This window comes from Anomaloglossus baeobatrachus, chromosome 12 (genome assembly GCF_048569485.1).
Source record: "Anomaloglossus baeobatrachus isolate aAnoBae1 chromosome 12, aAnoBae1.hap1, whole genome shotgun sequence".
NCBI lineage: Eukaryota > Metazoa > Chordata > Amphibia > Anura > Aromobatidae > Anomaloglossus > Anomaloglossus baeobatrachus.
In genome coordinates, this window is record NC_134364.1 from 94,482,294 (window position 1) to 94,506,088 (window position 23,795).

General features: G+C 44.7%; 1 long non-coding RNA gene across 1 annotated transcript in view; it reads right to left on the reverse strand.

Moving 5' to 3' along the window:
• The window catches only part of LOC142258461 (uncharacterized), a 29,461-nt gene extending 12,384 nt beyond the window's left edge, over window positions 1-17,077 (reverse strand). Inside the window, exons 1-5 of the long non-coding RNA XR_012727781.1 lie at window positions 17,002-17,077; window positions 15,087-15,170; window positions 10,623-10,706; window positions 3,488-3,568; window positions 1,049-1,168 (exon numbers count right to left, since the gene is read on the reverse strand). This is a non-coding gene — a long non-coding RNA (uncharacterized LOC142258461). The remainder of the gene's footprint in view (window positions 1-1,048; window positions 1,169-3,487; window positions 3,569-10,622; window positions 10,707-15,086; window positions 15,171-17,001) is intronic.
• Window positions 17,078-23,795: the final 6,718 nt, after the last annotated feature.

Genomic DNA, 23,795 nt, shown 5'->3' on the forward strand with positions numbered 1-23,795 from the left:
ATCTTGGTATATATTTCCCCTTCCTGCTACATATGTCCCCCATACTGGAATATATGTCTTTTTATCCTGGTATATATGTCCCCCTAATCCTGGTACATATGTTCCCATTTTGGGCCCAACCTGGTATATATGTCCCCCCATCCTGGTACATATGTTCTTATTTTGTGCCCATCCTGGTATATATGACCCCCATCCTGGAATATACAGTATGTGCCCATCCTCTTATATACAGTATGTTCCCATCCTGACATATATCACTTCCTGTTGCATACGTCCCCCATCTGGTATATAGGGCCCCCATCCTGGTAAAGATGTGCCCCCATCCTGGTATATATGTCAGCCATCCTGGTATATATGGCCCCTATCATGGAAATCATACTGGTACATATAGTACATATAAAATGAAATAGAGAAAGGAAGAAGACATACTGTATGCTGTATCCATGAAGAAACATAGGTCTGCATAGGTGTTGATTACACAAAATACTTGATATGGCTGGAGATTTTTATTTATGCCTGCTCTTCTGGTAAATAAAATTGTGAAGGTTGCAGCTGATGAGCAGCCACTAATTGACTGCAGCAGTTCCTGACAGTTGATCATATGCCGCATAAGCACTTAACAGCTGCAGCCAATCAATGGTCTTGGTAGAATCAATGCTGAAGACAATGATTGACCACAGCGGTCACATATTTAGTTTGTATGTGATCACCAGTCATCACAGCAGTTATGTCAGTTAACTGCCAGCTAAGCTTAGATCAGAGGATTTGAGACGAGATCGGGAGGTGTTTATAGTGTTTTCTTTTATTTGTATGTTGCACCTTGGGGTCACTCAGAAGAGGTTGTCCAATAGGTAACCAACTTTTTTAAGGGATGCACTGAAAGACAGGAAATATGAAGAAGCCATGGGCAAGAAATGTTCTCTTGGGCGCCAAAGTAGGTGTTACATCTTGTGCCCCATCATTCCTAGTCACTGAAGGTCGGCATGATATCTGCTGGATGGACAACCATTCCTCTCCCCTCGTTATTGTCATCTAGAGATGGACGTACCTGATTCAGTTCTTCTTGATGAGTTCTTACAACAGAAATAACACAATGCCAATAGAAAAGTCACCACAGGTGGTAAGATGAATGCAAGGCATATTTCATTATTTCGTCTGTTTTTTATATCTGTAATGAACAAAAGCAGAAAGTAGAATGTAATGAAGCAATTCCAGCATAATAAAAATCTAAAGTTCTGAAAGTTCTGTGCTGGAATTTGATAGACACGTAAGCAATCATCTGCTTTCAATGTTGACTGAAATCTCTCTCAGCAGCACCTTATCTTTCCTCAGCACAAAAGGATTGGGGTGTATAAATGTTAAAAGCCCCATCCATTACTCAATATCATCTGTCGGGAGAGGATCCGGAGAACTGGTGAATTCTGCAAAAATTGGCAAAATTAGCCAAAAGCAATCTATTTTCCCTCCCTGTGAACAATTATTAGGCAGTGAGTATTCTGCTCATATCATCATTTTTAGTCAAATTTCCCCCCTTCGATCTCTATAAATGTGAATGCTGATTGGTTTAAGTAGCTCAGGTGATAAGAGAAGTCATCTTGTTTCCTCAGGAAAAATGGGCTAAAAAAAGATTTAACTGAGTCTGAAAATTTAAAAATTGGCTCAAGTCTTAGATAGGGACACAGCATGCTTGAACTTGCTCATATATTGGTGCGCCATCACAGAACCATCAAACGTTGTGTTGCAAATAGTGTAGAGGACTGCCAAATATGCTGTGAGAAAAAACACGACATTAATGGCCACAAATGTGGGATGAATCCAAACTAAAGCAACCAGAAAGCCATTATCCTCCAGTGCTGTCATATTCCAGAACTGAAACCTCCCTGGAGGCTCAGAAATACGAGGTTTTCAAGGTAAGGAGCCTGAAAGCTAACCACCACTGAACAAGACACAGAAGTGGAAACAACAAAATTGGGCCAAGAAATATCTGAAGACAGATTGTTCACAGGTTTTATCGACTGAAGAAATGTGAGTAACTCTTCACGGACCAGATGGAAGGGCCCAGGGCTGGATCAGTAATGGGTACGGACCTCCCTTTCAACTCAGACATTAGCATGGTGGAGCTGAGGTCCTGCTATGGGTTGGTATTAGTAAAGATGATCTAGTTGGGCCTTTTTGGGTTGAATATGGACTTGAAATCAACTCCCAAACCTTCTGCCAGATTTTAGAAGAAACTTTCTTCCTACAGTAGTGAGACATGAATAAGTCTGCATCCTTCAAGAAAACCATGATTTTTATGCAGGACAATGCTCCATCGCAACATCAAAGTCTGCCTCTAATGTTTAAAATATGGAGACTTTTAGTTGGGTCTCCAAGTTGTGTTTTATCTATAGTGGCAGGGGGTCTTTGAGCAAGAGGCCTACACCTGTCACTCATCCACCTACCTCTTGATTTGAAAAAAAATAAATGCTGGGCCACACCCTGTGTGGTGCATGGCCCTTGCTAGACTGCGGTGAAAAGACACTATGGGTACTCTGGGGCAGTTGATGAAACTGTCCTGTTGTCTGTCCCTAATTATTGGAAATATGGAAGCTCTTAGTTGCGTCTCCAAGTTGTGTCTTGTCAGTAATAGCAGGGGTCTCAGAACAAGATATCTACACCTATCATACATCCAATATTTCTTATGTCAATAGTCTAGAACGTTCATGGCTGTGCCACAACAATGTGTCTCCACTGTAAAACAGTTTGAGCTGTTTAGGTAGCTTTGGCCCCCTAAAGGTGTTGTTTATGCTTTTTCTTTTCCTCCCATTGAATTTAATGGCTTCGGCTAGGTTTGTTGAACACAGTTGAGCTCAGCAATTCCGAATTAATCCTTGGCCAGTTCGGTCATCTCTATTAGATACACTCTTGGTGACCAATATTTCACAGGTTTCTAGCTACGTACATTATTTACAACTCCTGTAGCCAGGCAGTTCAATTAACACTTCTTTTTTTTAAAGAGGATTGTTGTTTTTCATAAATATGTATTTTTTTTTCTACTTGGCATAAATGTTGCAGTTCTCCTTAATCTATTGTTGCATTTATTTCATTCCTGCGCCTCTCTATCCCAGAAATATAGCCTTTTTTCCTCTGTACTTAAATCATCTGTTTTAGCCAACTAGGTGTGGTCATCAAATAGATGACAACAGAGAAAAGTTGAGGACCACGCCCACTTGTGTAAATTTACATACAGGGAAGATAGGGCCATATCCGAGCAACAAAATGGCACAGGGACAAAAAAGATCTCCAGATTCAGGAGAACAAGGGTATATATAGGAGGTTAAAAAATACATATTTATGGCAAGTGGCAGATCGCCTTCACCTAACCTGCATGACCAATAGTTATCCATTTATAGGATCAAACATGCAATCATTAAAGTTTTGAGCCAAAACCAAACGCGGAGAAAAAATAAAAAAATAGGAAAATGAAGGTAAAAGTATAGCGACTTACTAGAGCTAGTGCTTGTTACATCAGGCTGGGTATAGACAGTTGGGTATGAAGTTGTGGGCTCCTCCTTGGGAGTCAGATTTTCTAAGTTAAGAACAAAAGAGAGGTCTGAATAGCGGATATTGATGCCCTATGATCTTCAGTAGTAGACAAAATCATCAGCAGTCCTCCATACTGGTTCATAGGGTGGGATTTCAAGGAGATAAAACATACATTTTAATACTTTTCATGACACAACTTCTTTAAAGAGGACTCATAACTTACCAATAATATGTATTTTTTTAACCTGGTGTCAATGTCGGTGATCTCCTGAATCCAGCAATGTTTTTCATTTGTTCTTACACCTCTCCATTCCTGAGATATGGCCCCTTCTTCCCTGTATTTAAATCTGGACCTGTTATCCAAGTGGGCGTGGCTTTTCTGTGGGTGTGTTCTTATTAACCACACCCACATGTATGAAAAGTCTAGATTTATATAAGGCCTCTGTCACACGTACATGCTGTACGTGTTTGGCAGTTTTCTCACGTACCGGAGACACGTACACACGTAGACCAAGGTATTCCTATGGCTTTGGACACACGTAAGTATTTGCGCACGGAACGTGTGTCCGTTCCGTACTTACGTGTGTCCGTGTGTTTGTCACGGGAACACGTTTCTCTCCGGCATCACGGGTGTCACACATAAAGCAAACGGACAACACGGATGTGTTCCGTGTGACACACATCGGAGAAAAGACGTGTCTGTGAGAAAAAAAAACAAACCTTTACTCACCTTCTCCAGCCCTCCTGTCTCTGCCGCTGCTGTCACTTGCTGCCGACCGCCGCTCATTATGCTCATTGAATATTCACTTCACTGCGGCCGGAAGCAGCAGCATCTAGGAGTCTGCAGGACCGGAGACCGAAGATCAGCACCACGGACAGCAACGCCAGGGACTGGTGAGCAGAAAGTTCCCGTTCTCCGTGTGTTTTCACGGATTACACACGGCGAACACATGTGTGCCATACACACGGCACACCGAGGGCAATACGCACCTTTGACACGTCTGTGAAAAACGTGTGTGGTTTTTCACGGACATGTGAGAGACGCCTAAAGGGAAGAAAGGGTCATATCTCAGGATCAGAGAGGCACAGGAAGAAAATAAAAACATCGCCGGATTCAAGAGAACAGCAGCATTTATATTAAGCTACAAAAAAACATATTTATGGAAAATAACAATTCACTTTTACCTAACCTGTAAGACTAGTATCTGTCCACGTATGGGATCAAAAATGCAATTATTACAGTTTTTCGAGTCAAAGCCTCAAGTAGATAAAAATAAAAGTAAGAAGTTGGAGGTAAAATTATTTCAACTTAATAGAGCTGGTGGATGTTGCTTTGGGTTTGGTATACACACTTGTATAAGAAGTTGTTGGCTCCTTCTCCTTGGGAGCCAGATTTGCTAGGTTAAGAAAAAGAGAGGTCACAATCTCAGATATTCATGCTCTTATGGCTCGGGTTAGGGCTACTCTCAGGATCTCAGGCCATGATGTTTAAACATTTGTCCTTGCCATCTGCTTTTACCCGTTAAAGAGTTAACTGTCAGTGCATTTATGCAGTTTCAAATTCTTCTAATTCATGAGATTAAAGAACCATTGCAGAAAAAGCAGGATTTGAAGCTAGCACAATTTTTGTGCAATTACAGAATATATTTTTTTCATGGTATCCATCTTGTCTTATAATGTTATGATGTCATGGGGAATAAGGAACACTAATGGGCGGGGAAGTTTCACATTTCTATTCATGCCCCTACTGTTCTTATTGGTGCATAGTTCCGAAGGACCTTGTTCTTTGTCTGTAACCCTATTTAAACTGGTCCCATGTACTAATAAAGCAAAAATCCTCAGTACACCATACAAGGCTGAGTGCTGATAACTTCTACAGCGCTCATAAAACAAATCTTATTAATGTCACGAGGGTCGCTTATGGTTGAGAGACTCGTCACAACTCTGGGGCTAGAGATTCACATTGCCCTGTGATTTGAAATGGTTTTTACTTTCTGATTGCGTAGCAAGGGTTAACGTAATTTTCCTTGCTAGTAGCTAGTTCACAACAAATGCAGCCAGTTTGTGACATCTCCCATCTTCTATAAATAGTCCCATGATCCATCACCTGATGCCGGTAATACAATTTCATTCTGTTTCTGACTACCTTGGAGGCAGGATGTTTTCTAGGAACTGCTGTAGTTCGGCTGCTGGAGCCTTTGCGGTGCTACTGTTTGGAGCCATATTGCCTGCAGCCTTGGTGTTTTGCTGCAGCCATGTAGTTTATTTACACAATGGGGAAAAAAGTATTTAGTCTGCCACCAATTCTGCAAGTTCTCCCACTTACAAAGATGAGAGTGGCTTGTAATTGACATCTTAGGTAGACCACAGCCATGAGAGACAAAATGAGAAAACAAATCCAGAAAATTACCTTGTCTGATTTGGCAAGATTTTGTTTTGGTTTTTTTTGTTGTTTTTTTTAAATTATGGTGGAAAATAAGTTATTGGTCAATAACAAAGTTCATCTCAATATTTTGTTCTATATCCTTTGTTGGCAATAACAGAGGTCAAACATTTTCTGTAAGTCTTCATAAGGTTGGCACACACTGTTGGTGGTATGTTGGCCTATTCCTCCATGCAGATCTCCTCTAGAGCAGTGATGTTTTGGGCCTGTCACGGAGCAACACAGACTTTCAACTCCCTCCAAAGGTTTTCTATGGGGTTGAGATCTGGAGACTGGCTAGGCCACTCCAGGACCTTCATATGCTTCTTATAAAGCTACTCCTTCATTGCCCTGGCGGTGTGCTTGGGATCATTATCATGTTCAAAGACCCAGCCACGTTTCATCTTCAATGCCCTTGCTGATTGAAGGAGGTTTGCACTCAAAATCTCACGATACATGGCCCCATTCATTGTTTCATGTACACAGATCAGTCGTCCTGGTCCCTTTGCAGAGAAACAGCCCCAAAACATGATGTTGCCTCCCCCATGCTTCACAGTAGGTATGGTGTTCTTAGAATGCAACTCAGCATTCTGTCTCCTCCAAATACGATGAGTTGTGTTTCTACCAAAGCGTTCTACATTGGTTTCATCAGACCATATGACATTCTCACAATACTCTTCTGAATAATCCAAATGCTGTCTAGCAAACTTCAGATAGGCCCGGACATTAACCGGCTTAAGCAAGGGAAAACGTCTGGCACTACAGGATCTGAGTCCCTGGCGGTGTAGTGTAATCCTGATGGCAGCCTTTGTTATGGTGGTCCCAGCTCTATGCAGGTCATTCATTAGGTTCCCCCATGTGGTTCTGGGACTTTTGCTGACTGTTCTTGTGATCATTTTGACCCCACGGGTGGAGATTTTGAGCGGAGCCCCAGATAGAGGGAGATTATCAGTGGTCTTGTATGTCTTCCATTTTCTTATTATTGCTCCCACAGTTGATTTCATCACACCAAGCTGCTTGCCTATTGCAGATTCAGTCTTCCCAGCCTGGTGCAGGGCTATAATTTTGTTTCTAGTGTCCTTCGACAGCTCTTTGGTCTTCACCACTGTAGAGTTTGGAGTGTGACTGTTTGAGGTTGTGGACTGGTGTCTTTTATACTGATAAGTTCAAACAGGTGCCATTACTACAGGTAATGAGTGGAGGACAGAGGAGCCTCTTAAAGAAGTTACAGGTTTGTGAGAGCCAGAAATCTTGCATATTTTTAGGTGACTAAATACTTATTTTCCACCATAATTTGCAAAAAAAAATATTGCCAAATCAGTCAAGGTAATTTTCTGTACTTTTTTTTCTCATTTTATCTCTCATAGTTGTGGTCACTTATGATGTCAATTACAGGTCGACCTTATCTTTTTAAGTGGGAGAACTTGCACAATTGGTGGCTGACTAAATACTTTTTTTCCCCACTGATATCTTTTTTGTCTATGTTCCCCTGTATGCCGTTACTGTAGTGGTGACAACCAGTGTAATCACCGGTCTTGTCACTATCCAGGGTGAGTGGAGGGCCAGACTAGGCATGTGACAGCGATGAGAAGAAGGACTCATATAGGGACATCAGGGGAGCTTAGGGACCAGACAGGGACAAGACACAAGTTAGTGTCATAAGGTGTCTCATCCCTTGCTCCTTATAGTCAGAGTCCTCCTGTTACGGTTGCTGCGAGCACTGGAGACTATGTCCAGATTTCTTGCTACTGCACATGTGCGAGCGCTGGAGACTAAGTCCAGATTTCTTGCTACTGCACATGTGCGAGCGCTGGAGACTAAGTCCAGATTTCTTGCTACTGCACATGTGCGAGCGCTGGAGACTAAGTCCAGATTTCTTGCTACTGCACATGTGCGAGCGCCGGAGACTAAGTCCAATCTTGGAGCCATTGCACATGTGCGGGTGACATCATCGCTGACACGAGGTCACATGTCTCTGACACCTTCTATGCCGATTGGTCGCTGGTCATGTGCTTGTGACGTCTTGCTCGGTGATAGGCCAGCATGACGTCACTCCTGTCGTTCTGGCAGCGGATTGGCTCTGGTGTCCTCCATCTTGGATGAGGCACAGAGTCTATATAAGACCCTGACACACGCCGCATGGTGCTCAGTCCTCTTGGTTCATGCATATGAGTAGACGCTCTGTGCGCGTTCCTCTAGGCATTCCTCTGTCTATGCTAGGTGAGCGCTACCGGCAGGGTAGCGTTCTTATACCTTACAGCTTCGGCTGCTGTCCGTATCCTTACCTCTTAGGGGAGCGGACATAGGCAGGTGCCTGAGGCACATGGTCTGGCTGGGCCTTGTGATTCTACTCGTAGGTGGACGTTGCCGCTAGGGTAACGTTCCTTATACTGCATCTGGCAGTTGTTCGTATCCTCGCACACTAGGGGAGCGAACAGAGGTAGGAGCTTTGTGCGGCTTACGCTGCTGTTCGTCTCTTTTGCACCACTAGAAGAGCGGACCTAGGCAGGTGCCATATCTAGTGGTTCGTGTCCTCGCACACTAGTGGAGCGAACGCAGGTAGGAGCTTTGTGCGGCTTACGCTGCTGTTCGTCTCTTTTGCACCACTAGAAGAGCGGACCTAGGTAGGTGCCATTTCGCACACATTGCCTTTGTCTCTGTGATTATTAACAGAGATCATTCCACACACCCTCCAAGTAAGGGAGGAATTGCTTTACTTTCTTATTATATCCTTCTGTGAGTTAACAGAGGTATTGCACTCTGCCATAGTCTGCAGCAAAGTCTTTGCACGGTGGACCCTGACTGTCTGATACTCCTTTCGGTTATTATCAGACAGCCCCCCGTAACACCTCCTCTCTTTTTACATCCTCATTGTTACTAGTCTATTTTGCAATGCGCCTCACAGTTGTTGGTCCATGCTCATCTGTCATGGCATGTTGCGGACACCCGCCAGTCCGAGCTAGACAGCTAATTTGGGGTTTAAGTGTCATACAAGGAGTGTATTTTTCTCACAATTTGTATATATGCGTGATATTATTATCTGTAACCTGGTTATTACATTTGTGATAAAAAAAATCTACTGGCCACATTTGTATGCCTGACGAAAGAGCTGTAGCAGCTGGTTAATGCCGAATATGAGTTTTCACTGCAACTATTAAATAATGGTATATAACCTCCAAATCGTAAGGTAAGTAAGTTAATGCCGGATAAGAATCAAACCATAAATAAAGCTCAGGCTTGCCTGACCATAAGGCTCTGTGCACACAGTGCTTTTTTTCGCGGCGTTTTTGCGCGTTTTTCGGGTGCGTTTTTGGCCTCAAAACTGCATGACTTTGCTTCCCCAGCAAAGTCTATGAGTTTTCATTTTTGCTGTTCGCACACAACCTTTTTTTTAAGCTGCGTTTTTGAGCTTAAAAAAAAATGGACATGTCAATTCTTTCCCGCGTGTTTCTGCGTTTTCCCCCCATGCAATGCATTGAAAAAACGCAGAAAAACGCAAAGATCAAAACCGCAGAAAAACGCAGCGTCAAAAAAACGCAGCGAGTGCACATAGCCTAAGAGTGTACCTGATAAAAAGTTCCAAATGGATAATACAAGAACATAAATCCAGCACTTCTAAAAAAAAAAAATGAACTTTTAGTTCTTCAAGTTAAAAAATAAAGTAAAAAAGAGGGATGTTAAAAATAGAGTGGGTTACGTATTTCAAAGTTATGATTAAGAGGCATTTATCCTCGAAACGCCTAAACCGTTTATTGCAATGTCTCTCTTTTTTACTTTATTTTTTTAACTTTAAGTATGGTAATAGAAGGTAAGTTTTTAGAAGTGCTGGATTTATTTTCCTGGATTAACTTCTACAAGTGTTTAATGTTTTACATAGTTTGGCCATAAATATATTATGAATTGACTCCATTGTCAGCAGCACGAATTTCAATGTCTGTGTTCTGCGCAGTGTATTTCTATTCCTATAGATTTAGAAATGTTTCCGATCGTGGTCACATGGTCAGATACATGGAAGAAGACCACTAGAAAATCAAGAAGTCCTCTCACAATCACAGACTGTGATAACACAGGCTAAACAGGATCTATGATCTTCTGTAGTAGACAAAATCATCTGCAGCTCTCCATGCTGGCTCATAGAGTAGGATTTCAAGAAGACCAACCGTAAATCCTATTAGTCTCCATGACACAACTTCTTTAAAGAGGACTCATCATTTTCCATAAACATGTATTTTTTTAACCTGGTGTAAATGCCTCTGTTCTCCTGAATCTGGCGATGTTATTCTTTTGTTTGCGCGCCTCTCTGTTCCTGAGATACGCCTGTCTGTTCCCTGTATTTAAATCTGGTCTTGTTCTAGAAGTGGGTGTGGCTCATCAGTGGGTGTCTTCTTGTAAACCACACCTACATGCATGAAAGCCTAGAGAAAGAGGAGGCCATATCTCAGGAACAGAGAGACCCAGGAACACAAGAAAAACATCGCTGGATTCAGGAGAACAGCAGTTTTTACACCAAGTAAACAAAAATTTCGTATTTGTTACATGACTGGCCACCTTTAACTAACCTGTATAATCAACCATAGTCTACAGCTAGGATCACATATTCAATTTTTTTTTGAGCCAAACCCCAGAGTGGATAAAATGAAAATAGGTACATGAATGTAAAGGTATAATTTCTTACCAGGGCTGGTGGGTAATAATTCAGGCTGGCTAGAGGTGATTGGGTAGGAAGTGGTAGGCTCTCGTTCACTGGGAGTGAGATTCTCTAAGTAAAGGAAAAGAAAGGTTAGGATGGCAGAGTGATGCCCTAATGGCTCCACTAAGGGCATTTAATATGGCATGATTGTCTTTACCTTTTTATGGCATCATATTATGGAGGCATGGCCTCTTTAAAGCAATATCTCCAAAATATAACAATATGGTACCAATTGGTAACTGGGCCGTATATTTACAGGGATGCTGTGTCACGGGTGAATGCTGGCCGTTGCCCGGTTCCATGACCCTGGGGACGCTTTTTAATGGGGAGTATTTACAGGGGAGTTTAAAGTCATTGGTGTGACGCCATCTGCGGGTTGCGGTTAAGATAGTGGAACCGCTGCTGCTGAGTTAGTTATCCCCTAGGGCTTGTGGTAGTGGCAGCTGTGGTGGTAGGCTCTCCGCAGGTAGGGCTGAGCCCTGGGGGATGTATGGTGGAGACTTTCGCTGAAGAAGGGAGGACACACCATGGATTATCAGTTAACAGTCTTTACTCACTGTAGACCCTTGGACGGCTGGTTCAGGTCCCTGTATTTTCAGTGCCATTTTATGACTCGGTTGCTCTGTCCCCGGCACCCTTAGTGTGGTTGGGTGCCCGTACCTTGGAGCTGGTTTGAGGCCCGACTTTCTCTTTGTTGGCAGTCTCCTTGTCCGTACGGAGGGCAGTGTGGACCCTGTAGGTCCGGTCTGTGTCCTGATCCCTGATCCTCCAGTTACTGCTGATGCCCCCGGATCTGTGGGTCAGTGAGGTCCATGAAGGTTCCCTCACTGTGCAGGCATTTTCCCAGCTGTGTGAAACTGACACCTGACCTAGGGCCCTGTGCCTCGTCGGAGCTCTGCTCCCACTGGTACTCGGGTGTACCTGCTCTGGCGACCACTCTTCTGTGCTCCCAGGTCATCGTTACTTGACCCAGCCCTAGGCACCTCACTCTCCTCTCATCTCGACTGATTACTGTCCCCTCCCACCAGGCTGTCTAGTCCCCTGGACTGTCTCCGCCCTTTGGGTGGCCATCCCTTTGTGTGTGACTAGCCAATTACCCCTGTTGTGGAGTGGAAACTGGGATTTTGGTGTGTGCAGGTGTCACTGGTGTTCCAGGTCCCTGGGGGTAGGCATTGCATCCCGGTGGGGATGCAGTACCTAGTAGTGCCCTGAGTGGTTCAGGAGCGCTACATTCCCCCTTGGTGAAACACAGCACATCCTTGGGCTGTAAAAGAGAATAAAGGGGTTTATTGAACATAAGAATTGTAACATAACATTCTTGCCTCGAAGGGGAGGCATTTTTTTAATGTTGCAGTGAACATTTGCCCCCATCAACCCACCACCCAAACGTCCTGGACCCAGAACCCTCTAGGAAGAAGGTCAACTATCTTCTTGGTGACCAGGTCTCGGCCTACTCCACCGCAGCCCTTTCCTCCAATCTTTCTCTCCTTGGTGGCGGTATCAGTGTCCTGAAGGTAAAGGTATACTCAAGGGTGCACAACTGGTGTAACATATTTACATTGTGAGAGATTGGGTCATTCCTAGTCCAATGACCAGGGATCCAATTTTATATTAACTTCTCCGGTATTATGCAGGGTCATGTAACTTCTTCAACATTTTTAACATTATTTGCAGTACAGCAATATACAATGAAACTACCACAGTGTAGGGAAGGGGACATCCAGATCTATTGGTCCACTTAGGCCAGAACTTGGGATCTGTGTGAAGTGGTCTCGCACACCTCTGCTGCCTCCTGGTGGCAGCTGGGGAACTGGTTCTGTTGCAGTAGCGGGAGCTGGGATCTCCGCAGCGGTCTCCACTGGCACATAAGGTTGCATCTGGGAACCGGTCTCAGCTCCGGGGATCTGGACATCTACTGGACACACAGGAGCAACGCACCATGGCCCACAGCATCGCCGCCAGGTTGGGAATGGAACAACGGCTGGTTCAAACATAGGTCCCTCGTACTCTGGCGCCCAGATCATGGGTACCGTGTATCTCGTTAGCACAACACGGAGAAACTTGCCCTTCGCAGGTGGGACCCAAACCAACTCGGAGATCGAGCCTGCCGGACACAAACAATCCACTTCCCGATTCCCATCCGTGGGTACACACCCAGTCTGGTCACCGGTAACTCCTCTGTCGGTTGAGGGGTCTCCCAAGGCTGCATCTGGTGACACTGCCTGGTCTGGCCTGGTCTGGCCATGGGGGAAGGCGTTGCGGTCTGGTCTGGCCGTGGACGGAGGGGTGGTACAGGTTCCACTGCCATGGGGACTAGTGGGGCCAGGGAGGCCTGTACTCTTACCGGCTCCTGGTGCTGCTCTTCATACAGGGCCCCTTCTTCTTGGTCGAGCACAGTCACTACCATTCCCATCATCTTCGAATGCCAGTTTTCAATCTTTTGGATCATCCGTACCTGCATCCGGAGGCACAGCCACCTCAACTCCTCTTCGAGCCAGGGTTAGGTTCTGCGGCCAGGCCACATCTGTCTCCGGTCTGGGGAAGCAGACATCCTGTCTTTTGCAAGTTCACTGGTCTCACAATCCAGAACTGCCATCCCTCCATTGCACCAGGGTGCATTCTACCGGCACCTCTTCCGGCTTCCTGCAGTTAGTTTCACTCTTGCATTCTACACACTCCCATGGGCGGAGTCAGTTTTTCAAGCGCTTTTGCCACAGTGATGGCGCAGCCAGTTTTTTACAAAGATAAAAATGGATGTAGTTTTTGCACAAAATAGTCCATAACGCACACGTCACCTGGGTTGATGGGTCTAGTCCATATCCTGTTCATGATGCCAGGAAAAAGCTGTGTCACCCAGGGCTATGGGGTACTCGGTCCTGGGCCGTATATTTACGGGGATGCTGTGTCACAGATGAATGCTGGCTGTTGCCCGGTTTCGTGACCCTGGGGATGCTTTTTAAAGGGGAATATTTACATGGGAGTTTATGGTCATTGGTGTGACGCCACCTGTGGGTTGCGGGTAAGATAGTGGAACCGCTGCTGCTGAGTTCGTTATCCATAGGGCTTGTGTTAGTGGCAGCTGTGGTAGTAAGCCCTCCGCAGGTATGGCTGAACCCCGGGGGATGTATGGTGGAGATTTTCGCCAAAGAAGGAAGCCACACCATGGATTATCAGTTAACAGTCTTTACTCACTGTGGACCCTTGGACGGCTAGTTCAGGTCTTTGTATTTGCAGTGCCAGTTTGATGACTCAGTTGCTCTGTCCCCGGCACCCTCAGTGTGGTTGGGTTCCCGTAGGTTGGAGCTGGTTTGGGGCCCGAATGTCCCTTTGTTGGCAGTTTCCTTGTCCGTACGGTGGGCAGTGTGGACCCTGTAGGGCTGGTCTGTGTCCTGATCCCTGATCCTCCCGTTATTAATTCTTTAAGTTAAAAAAATAAAGTAAAAAAGAGGGATGTTACAAATATAGCGGTTTATGTGTTTCAAGGTTATGATTAAGAGGCATTTATCCTCGAAACGCGTAAAACGCTACTTGCAATGTCTTTTTTTTTTTACTTTATTTTTATAACTTTAAGTAATAAAAAGTAATTTTTTTTAGAAGTGCTGGATTTATTTTCGTGGATTAACTTCTACAAGTGTTTCATGTTTTACATAGTTTGGCCATAAATATATAATGAATTGACTCCATTGTCAGCAGCACGAATTTCAATGTCTGTGTTCTGCGCAGTGTATTTCTATTCCTATAGATTTAGAAATGTTTCCGATCGTGGTCAGATGGCCTGATACATGGAAGAAGACCACTAGAAAATCAAAGAGTCCTCTCGCGATCCCAGACTGTGATAACACAGGCTAAACAGGATCTATGATCTTCTGTAGTAGACAAAATCATCTGCAGCTCTCCATGCTGGCTAATAGAGTAGGATTTCAAGAAGATCAACTGTAAATCCTATTAGTCTTCATGACACAACTTCTTTAAAGAGGACTCATCATTTTCCATAAATATGTAAGTTTTGAACCTGGTGTAAATGCCTCTGTTCTCCTGAATCCGGCCATGTTATTCTTTTGTTTGCACACCTCTCTGTTCCTGAGATACGCCCATCTATTCCCTGTATTTAAATCTGGTCTTGCTCTAGAAGTGGGTGTGGCTCATCAGTGGTGTCTTCTTGTAAACCACACCTACATGCATGAAAGCCTAGAGGAAGAGGAGGCCATATCTCAGGAACAGGGAGACCCAGGAACACAAGAAAAACATCGCCGGATTCAGGAAAACAGCAGTTTTTACACCAAGTAAACAAAAATGTCATATTTATGTTACATGACTGGCCACCTTTAATGAACCTGTATAATCAACCACAGTCTATGGCTAGGATCACATATTCAATTTTGTATGAGACAAACCCAGGAGTGGATAAAATGAAAATAGGTACATGAATGTAAAGGTATAATTTCTTACCAGGGCTGGTCGGTAATAATTCAGGCTGGCTAGAGGTGATTGGGTAGGAAGTGGTCGGCTCTCGTTCACTGGGAGTGAGATTCCCTAAGTAAAGGAAAAGAAAGGTTAGGTTGGCAGAGTTGTGAACTTTTGAGTTTCAGGCTCCATATCTCACCATCTACTACAGCATTGAGCGTGAGACAACATTCATTTTATAGACAATCATCTTGGCTATCTCATACATAAATTTGACTTGCAACTATTTAGCATATTATGAGTTAAGCAGATTCTTGTCATGTCACTGCATTGTTACTGTTTTGCTCCTAAAAAACAAAATTTAATATTGTATAATTTTGTTCTTCTTTTGTAAATCTACCCTTGGCTTTCAACACTGCCTGAATTCTTTCTGTATTGTCTCTCTATGATATTCAAGTAAATCTGACCCCAGGTCTCTTCTACACATTCTCAGTGTTGGTGCATACTGGGTGACTCACTTGGGAAAGTGTACAGTTTTTTCTTCAGGTTTTTGATTGGGTTGAGGTCTGGTGACTGTGGAGGCCAATACAGCCCCTCTCCTTCATTGTCATTGATCCATTTTTTCACCAATCTCAATGTATGCTTTAGGTCGGTGTACTGCTGTTACAATAAGTCGCCCTTTTCATGCCCATTGTATCTGAGTGTATGATATAACTCATCTTGTAGGATACTCACATATAGCTCAACATTGAGACCATCATTGATCCTGGTCAAGCATCTAATGCCTTTGGCTGTGAAACAACCCGATATTATTAGATTTCCTCCACCAAACTTGACAGTTCCTTCAGTTTCTCGATCCATTAGCCCCTTTTTCCCCTTTTTCCCTTGTTTCTTCCAGACACATTTGCACTCATCAGAGCCATTTGTTAACTTTCATCTCATCGCTCCAAATCACCTGTTGCCAATCTTCGACTGTCCACTTTTCGTACTTTTTTGCAATCTTGAGCTGACCCTTCTTATGATATTGAAGTTGAAGCTTCTTCACCTTTTTTCGGGCCACCATTCCAGACTTGTGTAGTGTGTATCATATGGTGCTTGCATGGACGTCTGTGATCTCACTATTATGAAGTATAAGAGCCGCCTCCACTGCTGTGTTTGTTGCCCCAGAACTGATAGACCTTGTGATGAGCCGACTTGTTGACTTCAATATTTTGCCTGGACGTCCACCTCTTGGTTTTTTAATAGATGGACGGACTTCATTTCATATTCTTTCCACTGTCATGATGCAATTTAGAAATTTGCTTGGCCGTCAAACGGCTCTCTATGAGCTGGATAATGATTTTTTTCTCTTTTCTTGGGAAATCTTCTTCCAATACACAGAAAAACAGGGCCCCAAGACAGTATTTTCCACAGTTTCCAATCTTTAACCAACAAAAGAGTTCCCAGTATATTTTCAGACATGGATCACAAATCCCTATAAATAATGGCAACCCAGATAAAGGTGCAACTGAATACACAAATGACTAAACCTAAATATAATAAAAAATATTTGCCCATGGAAAGTTGTGGTATATTCGACCCACTCTTGGGTCGATTTCCACATGTTTTTCTTGTGTTCCTGCTCCTCCCCATTCCTGAGACATGGCCTCCGCTTCCCTATATATAAAGCTGGTATTTTAGCCAATTGGGCAGGATCCTCAAGAATACTCCCTAACAGAACCCTTGCTGGCCAAAAGACTAGATTTAGTTACAAGGAAGAGGGGGCCGTACCTTAAGATTGGAGAGGTGCCGAAGCAAAAACAGCAATTCCAGATTCACAAAAGCAGCGTCCAGATAAAAACAAATTACATATTTATTTATTGCAAGTGCCAGGATCCCTTTAATTACTTTACAAGACCACAATTATCTTAAGAGTATGTAAAAAAAATTAAAAATTGAAGGAGAAAGTTTAGTGTTTTACCAGAGTTGGTAGGTAATCCTTCAGACTGGGCATATGAGCTTGGGGAGGAAGTGGTGGGTTCCTTTTCCGCGGGAGACAGATTTCCTGGGTTAAGAAAAAGAGAAGTCAGGATGGTAGAGTGATGCCCCTATGGCTCAGGTTAGGCCTACTCTCTTAGGAACACAAAACACATTTTTTTTATATGGCATGGCTGCCTTAGCCTCCATATGGCACCATACGTTTGAAAGCATGGCCCTTTGAAGTGATAGTGCCAAAATATGACAACTTGGCTGAAAATGATTTATGTTTCTGCATGGATCAAAGAGAAATATATGCCTCTAGATGAAATCATAGCAAAGGTACAAACTATATGTTATAACCCAGATAATGCACCAGGGTGACAATATATACAATTTTTTTTTCACTGGAAAATGCAAACAGTTGGTTAGAGCAGTCATTTGTTAAACCATTTACCCAACGGTCTCCATAGAAGACAGTTTACCTGAAATATTAGTCTTTGCAACAATTTTTTCTACCTAATAAAGCATTAACTTAAAGCACATTTGTGCACTATATATAGTACGTGCTTACATATGGATTTAGAAATGCCCCCAGGGTCAGACTCGAATACTCAGTAGACCACTAGAACACCAAAGAGTCCTCTGGTGAGCTCAGACTCTGATAAAAGAAGAATAACATGAGGTTTATAATAGACAATATCATCTACACATCTCCATACTGGTTCAAACAGTAGGGTTTAAAAAGATTGTACATACTGTATGTCCTATTAATCTTTAAATGGGACCTGTCACTTGTCCTAAATATGTCACTTTGAAAGTTGTTGTAAATGGAGGCCCTTTCCTGACTCCGGCGAGGTCTTTCTTTTTTTCCTGTGCCTCTCTGTTCCAGAGATATGGCCCCATCTTGAATGTGGATTTTTGATAAGTGGGTGTAGACTTCAAACAGATGACATCATATAAGACCACACCCACTGGGTAACAAGACTAGCTTTATATACTGAGAAAGTGAGGCCGTATATAAGGAAAGAGAGGCACAGCAAATAAAGAAAGCCATTTTTGGATTAAGGAGAATGGTGGCATTCATACCAGGCTCAAATATTACATATGTATGGCAAGTGACGGATTCCCTTTAAGTAATTTATATACTTATTGGGAAAAAGAGCTATTGCATACAGATTTAAGATAACCCTGAATCTTGAAAGTCCACAGATCTGACATCTGAAGGCTAGAAACAAAATCAGTATTATTCACACTTCTCTACAGACTAAATTAACATTATAATCAGTGATCATAAGTATTATGAATACATACCGTGGACTGTGAGGTTAAAACTCATCGTTTTCACTGTATTATTAGGAAAAGTAACATCAGCGATGTAGATTCCTTGATGTTCTTTTGTCAGATTATCGATCTCCAGGACGGCTCCATTATCATATTGACTATAGCCGTTGTGGTCGTCAACGAATCTGCCATTCCTAATTGTTGCAATGAGATTTTCTGTTCCATTGATTTCAAATTTCCAGGATACTTCTTTCAGGTCATTTGAACTGAAAGACGTTGTCAAGTTCAGGGGCAAATGTAGATCCCCGGGCACGTCATGTAGAGGCTCTGCTGTAACAAATGAAACAGGGTCATTTTCATTTTGGGATCTATGATACAGGATGTTGCCAAAAAATAGACTTGTGGGGTCTATTTCCTTTAAACAGCTGGAATTATGGGTGGGACAAGCTGTATTGTTGTCTTTTGCAGTGGTTTTATAATGGGCATTGATCCCTAAAATTAGATAACTGTTAAATGGGCACTCACTGTTGTTCAATCTTCACTATTAATACCTGCCCCTTCTATTTACTGAAAAATATTTGCTTTTTTTCCCTTAATACAATCTCACTGTATGGGATATTGTTAACATTTAACCTTTAATAAATCATAATAAAAATATTTGACCAAGATGCCAATTAATACTTAGTACCTAATGACAATTTCCTAAAAAACAGAAACTAATATTAATAAAACAAAAACAAACAGAAACCCTGCATCTCAGTATACTTATTATACTAATGTGGCACACATATTTGAAGGCATCTTTACAAAACTTTTGCCTAACAGTATTTCATTATATACCTCATATTACCACCAATCCTGAATTCAGCAGTTGTCAGAGTTGTCACAGACTAGGGACCTTGTGCTATCCCTTATCCCAGAGGTAGGCTTGATGGTAGCCAGGTTTGGACCACCAGTGTGACCCTAATTCCTGTCCAAACCCTGATCTAGCACCCCCCAGAAGAGGGCCAGGACTGGAGAAGCAAATCCCGCAAATACCACAGACAGGGGAAAAACAAAACTCATGCACACTGCAATCAGACATGAGGGAAAAACAAGGAGGAAATAAACACAGGGAGGAAATAAACTAACAATGGGGATATTTCCACCCCACACAGGAAAGCAGACAATAGATCACCAAGCTCTGGATAACTACAATAGGGACTTCAATCGCTGAAGCAATGCTGAGCTATATTCGGCCATAAGCAACCGGATCTAGTACCTTATAAAGAGTGAAAGTGGGTGTAAGTGGTTATTAACAGCCTGAGATCCTAACAGCAGTTCACAAGCCAGCAGGAATTAACTCCTGCTGGACTGGAGAGCAGTGAAGCTAAAACAGCCTACAGCCCAGGCTCAGCAACAAAGAGACCTCCGTTTGTTTGTCATACTCTGTGGTGTGAATAGAGTCCAACGCCACCATGACACCTAGCGAGTGCAAAGCTAAAGACCGCATGACAGTAGTGCAGCTTTTTTATTTCCACTAATCAGTACTTACTACTAGCAATGCCTCAAATATAACAATGCTGCATTCATAAGGGTACTTTACACGCTGCGATATCGGTAACGAATTATCGTCAGGGTCACGACGGTAGTGACGCACATCCGGCGCCGTTACCGACATCGCAGCGTGTAACACCAAGGAGTGACTATCAACGATCACAAAATCCTTCAAAAACGGTGATCTTTGACACATCGCTCATTTCCTTCATATCGCTGCTGCCACAGGTACGATGTTGTTTGTTGTTCCTGCAGCATCACACATCGCTATGTGTGACACCGCAGGAGCAACAAACATCTCCTTACCTGCGTCCACCAGCAATGCGGAAGGAAGGAGGTAGGCGGGATGTTACGTCCCGCTCATCTCCGCCCCTCCACTTCTATTGGCCAGCCACTCAGTGATGCTGCTGTGGCGCCCTGGACAAGCCAGGACGTCACAGGTACTGCAACAACACACCCCACACCCCGGTTAGGCACATCAGTCACACACGCAAATCCTTGTTGCCTCCCTCCAGGGGCTGATGTCCACACCAGGTGGGGTGGAGCCAGGCGGTTGGCCCTACCCACTGAGGAGTTCACAGTCCTGGAGGCGGGAAAAGGAGTCAGAGTAGTGGAGAGAGTAGTTTTGGAGTGGAGTGGAGAGAGGAGTGAAGTGATAGTGGAGGAGCAAAAGGAGACTGACTGTGTCCGGGTACGTGGCCCGGGCACCTAAGAGCAAGGTTGGCAGACGGTGGTGACCGTCTGCAGGAGCGGCCGATTGACGCGTAACCGTAAGGACCGGGGACGGGCGGTGGCCCGCCGGTACCGAACCGGGGAGCGAAGAGAAGCCAGCACCATTCGGCAGGGCCTACGGACCCCGACCAGGCTTGGAGTCGTCGTTAAACCGGTCAAATCCGTCAGCGACGGGAGCCTCCGGGGTTTCCCAGCAGCAAAGACCCGACTGAAGGCAACCGCTCAACCGTGAAGGGAAATACAGCTACCGCCACAGCTAGAGTTCCCAGGGCCAGAGCCTGCGGGCAAAAGGGGCTCCTCTGGCAAATACACCGCTGGGGAGCGGGTTACCGGTGGGAAGCCATCGGAGCCGAAAACACATCACAGGTGCAGGGAGAGGCAGTCACCGCCAACCTACCGGGAGTGACCACCGCGGCCGCCTGCGGGACCCATCCGTCCAGCCGTTTGTTTTACCGGAGACTCCATGTACGTTATTGGCTGAGTGAGTACTACCGTGCTGTCTGGCACTGCGCTGTCCCCCCCCCGCAACCCTGCACCTCGCCAAACCCCGTTACCCACTCTCCAGTCACCATCACCGGGCCCCGGGACCACCAAAATCCCCTACCCACGGAGGGGAGAGAAACATCTCGGCTGCTCCCTGTCATTGCTCCCAGGATCCCCGTCCAGAGCAGCGGTGGTGTCCCCAACCGCACCACAAACCATGGGTGGCGTCATGGACCGACTTCCCAAACCCCAAAAACTATTCCCCTTTCACTCACGGGCGAGGAGCGCCGCTCGAGTCCCCGGATCCAGCCCACCGCTTGAGCCACCGAGCAGCAGCAGCGGCGGACCCGAGCGTGGTGAGCGCGGCGTCCCCTCCTCGCCCGCGACACTGCAGTGACTTCGCTATGATGCTGAACGCTCCTCCCCCTTGAAGGAGGGTTTGTTCGCCGGTCACAGCGACGTCGCTGCACAGGTATGTGCGTGTGACGCTGCCGTAGCGATAATGTTCGCTATGGCAGCGATCACCACATATCGCGGCAACGACGGGGGCGGGTGCTATCGGTCGCGACATCGCTAGCAATCGCCAAAGCACCCTATAGATGTGTTAACAAGAACACTAAATAACCCATATAATATTGCAACTAGCCCAATGTCATAAAATATCATACAGGATATTCTACATTAAATGGTAGTCTTCAGATAGGAATTTATAATATTAACATTAACAGACCAGAATGTCAGTGGCACCATGGTATAATGATGCACATTTGTCAGGGGGTGTAAGGGGATAACAGGGGACCAGTGCTCCAGACTGACCCTCAGTCTAGGAGGCCCTAGCTGTCCCTAATCCCAGAGATACTTCTAGTGGTGAAGATGTCTGCGCCGCCATCCTTGCCCTGCTCCTAGCAAGCTCTGATCTAATACCCAGTCTCTTCCACCACAGGGAAGGACTGGGACAGAAGTGGTTGAACCCATAGATATAGACAAACAGGGAAACCAAAAACTCTATCACACAGCACGCACACACAGAGATAAATGACAAAATGGGATAAGGGGGGAATAAAGAGCAGGGAGGAAATAACAAGAAGATTTCCACAGCACACCAAGTAGCACACAATAATTCACCAGCAACTGGAAAACAACAGCACATGGACCAATTTCGCAAAAGCTATAGTCTGCATGAGCAGACAAGCTCCACTATCTTAAAAAGGCAGGGAGTAACTGTTATAGGTCTTCCACATGTGATCCAAGAGGTAACCATCAGGAGAGCAGAGATGAACTCCTGCAAGCCCAGTCACTAATGAGCACACAGCTGGTCGACGTCCGAGCCTGTCTTTGCAACTCAGAAGCCCCAGAGAAAGCAAAGTGTGGAGTGTCATTCTGCAGTGAGAATAGCGCCAATGGCACTTGGCGAGTTTAGAGCCAAACACAGCATTCCTTTGGGACACATGCCTGGCGTCCTGCCTCCGTCTATGCATATGTACACAGTCTTTTACTGTACTTATAATACCTGGGGTGTTAGGGTACCTTCACACTTAGCGATGCAGCAGCGATCCGACCAGCGATCTGACCTGGTCAGGATCGCTGCTGCATCGCTACATGGTCGCTGGTGAGCTGTCAAACAGGCAGATCTCACCAGCGACCAGTGAACAGCCCCCAGCCAGCAGCGACGTGCAAGCGACGCTGCGCTTGCACGGAGCTGCCGTCTGGAAGCTGCGGAGACTGGTAACTAAGGTAAACATCGGGTATGGTTACCCGATGTTTACATTAGTTACCAGCGCACAGCTGTGTGTGCAGGGAGCAGGGAGCCGCGCACACTGAGCGCTGGCTCCTTGCTCTCCTACCATAGCTACAGTACACATCGGGTTAATTAACCCGATGTGTAATGCAGCTACATGTGCAGAGAGCAGGGAGCCGCGCACACTGCTTAGCGCTGGCTCCTTGCTCTCCTAGCTGCTGTACACATCGGGTTAATTAACCCGATGTGTACAGCAGCTACATGTGCAGAGAGCCGGAGCCGGCAGCACAGGCAGCGTGAGAGCTGCAGATGCTGGTAACTAAGGTAAATATCGGGTAACCACCTTGGTTACCCGATGTTTATCTTGGATACAGCTTACCTCAGCTGTCAGACGCCGGCTCCTGCTCCCTGCTCGCTTCATTTGTCGCTCTCTTGCTGTCACACACAGCGATCTGTGTGTCACAGCGGGAGAGCGGCTTTGAAGAAAACGAACCAGGGCTGTGTGTAACGAGCAGCGATCTCGCAGCAGGGGCCAGATCGCTGCTCATTGTCACACACAGCGAGATCGCTAATGAGGTCACTGCTGCGTCACAAAAAGCGTGACTCAGCAGCGATCTCGGCAGCGATCTCGCTGTGTGTGAAGCACCCCTTAGAGCTAAGTGCACCCCTTTCACTGCAACATTAACAATACGTGATTAGATTAGTAACTGCCTAGAGCTAGTGAAGGCCATGAGCAAACAGTGAATTGCCTCAGCTCATTATCATGCTAATAGACTCGAAGGCTGCTGTAATCAAATGGAGTTTAAATGAATGAAAGCCGGAGCAGATATTTCATATATTGAATGCCTAGTGTGACTTAGTATAGTGTTCACTAGACATTTAGATTAGCCACCTAAATATGTGTTCAGTATTACTATTATAATATTTTATTATAATATGAAAACCTGTTAGGCGACAAATTATTTTATGTTAATATTCATTTTATGTCTTATTATTAAAATGATAAAAACTAAATAATATAATGA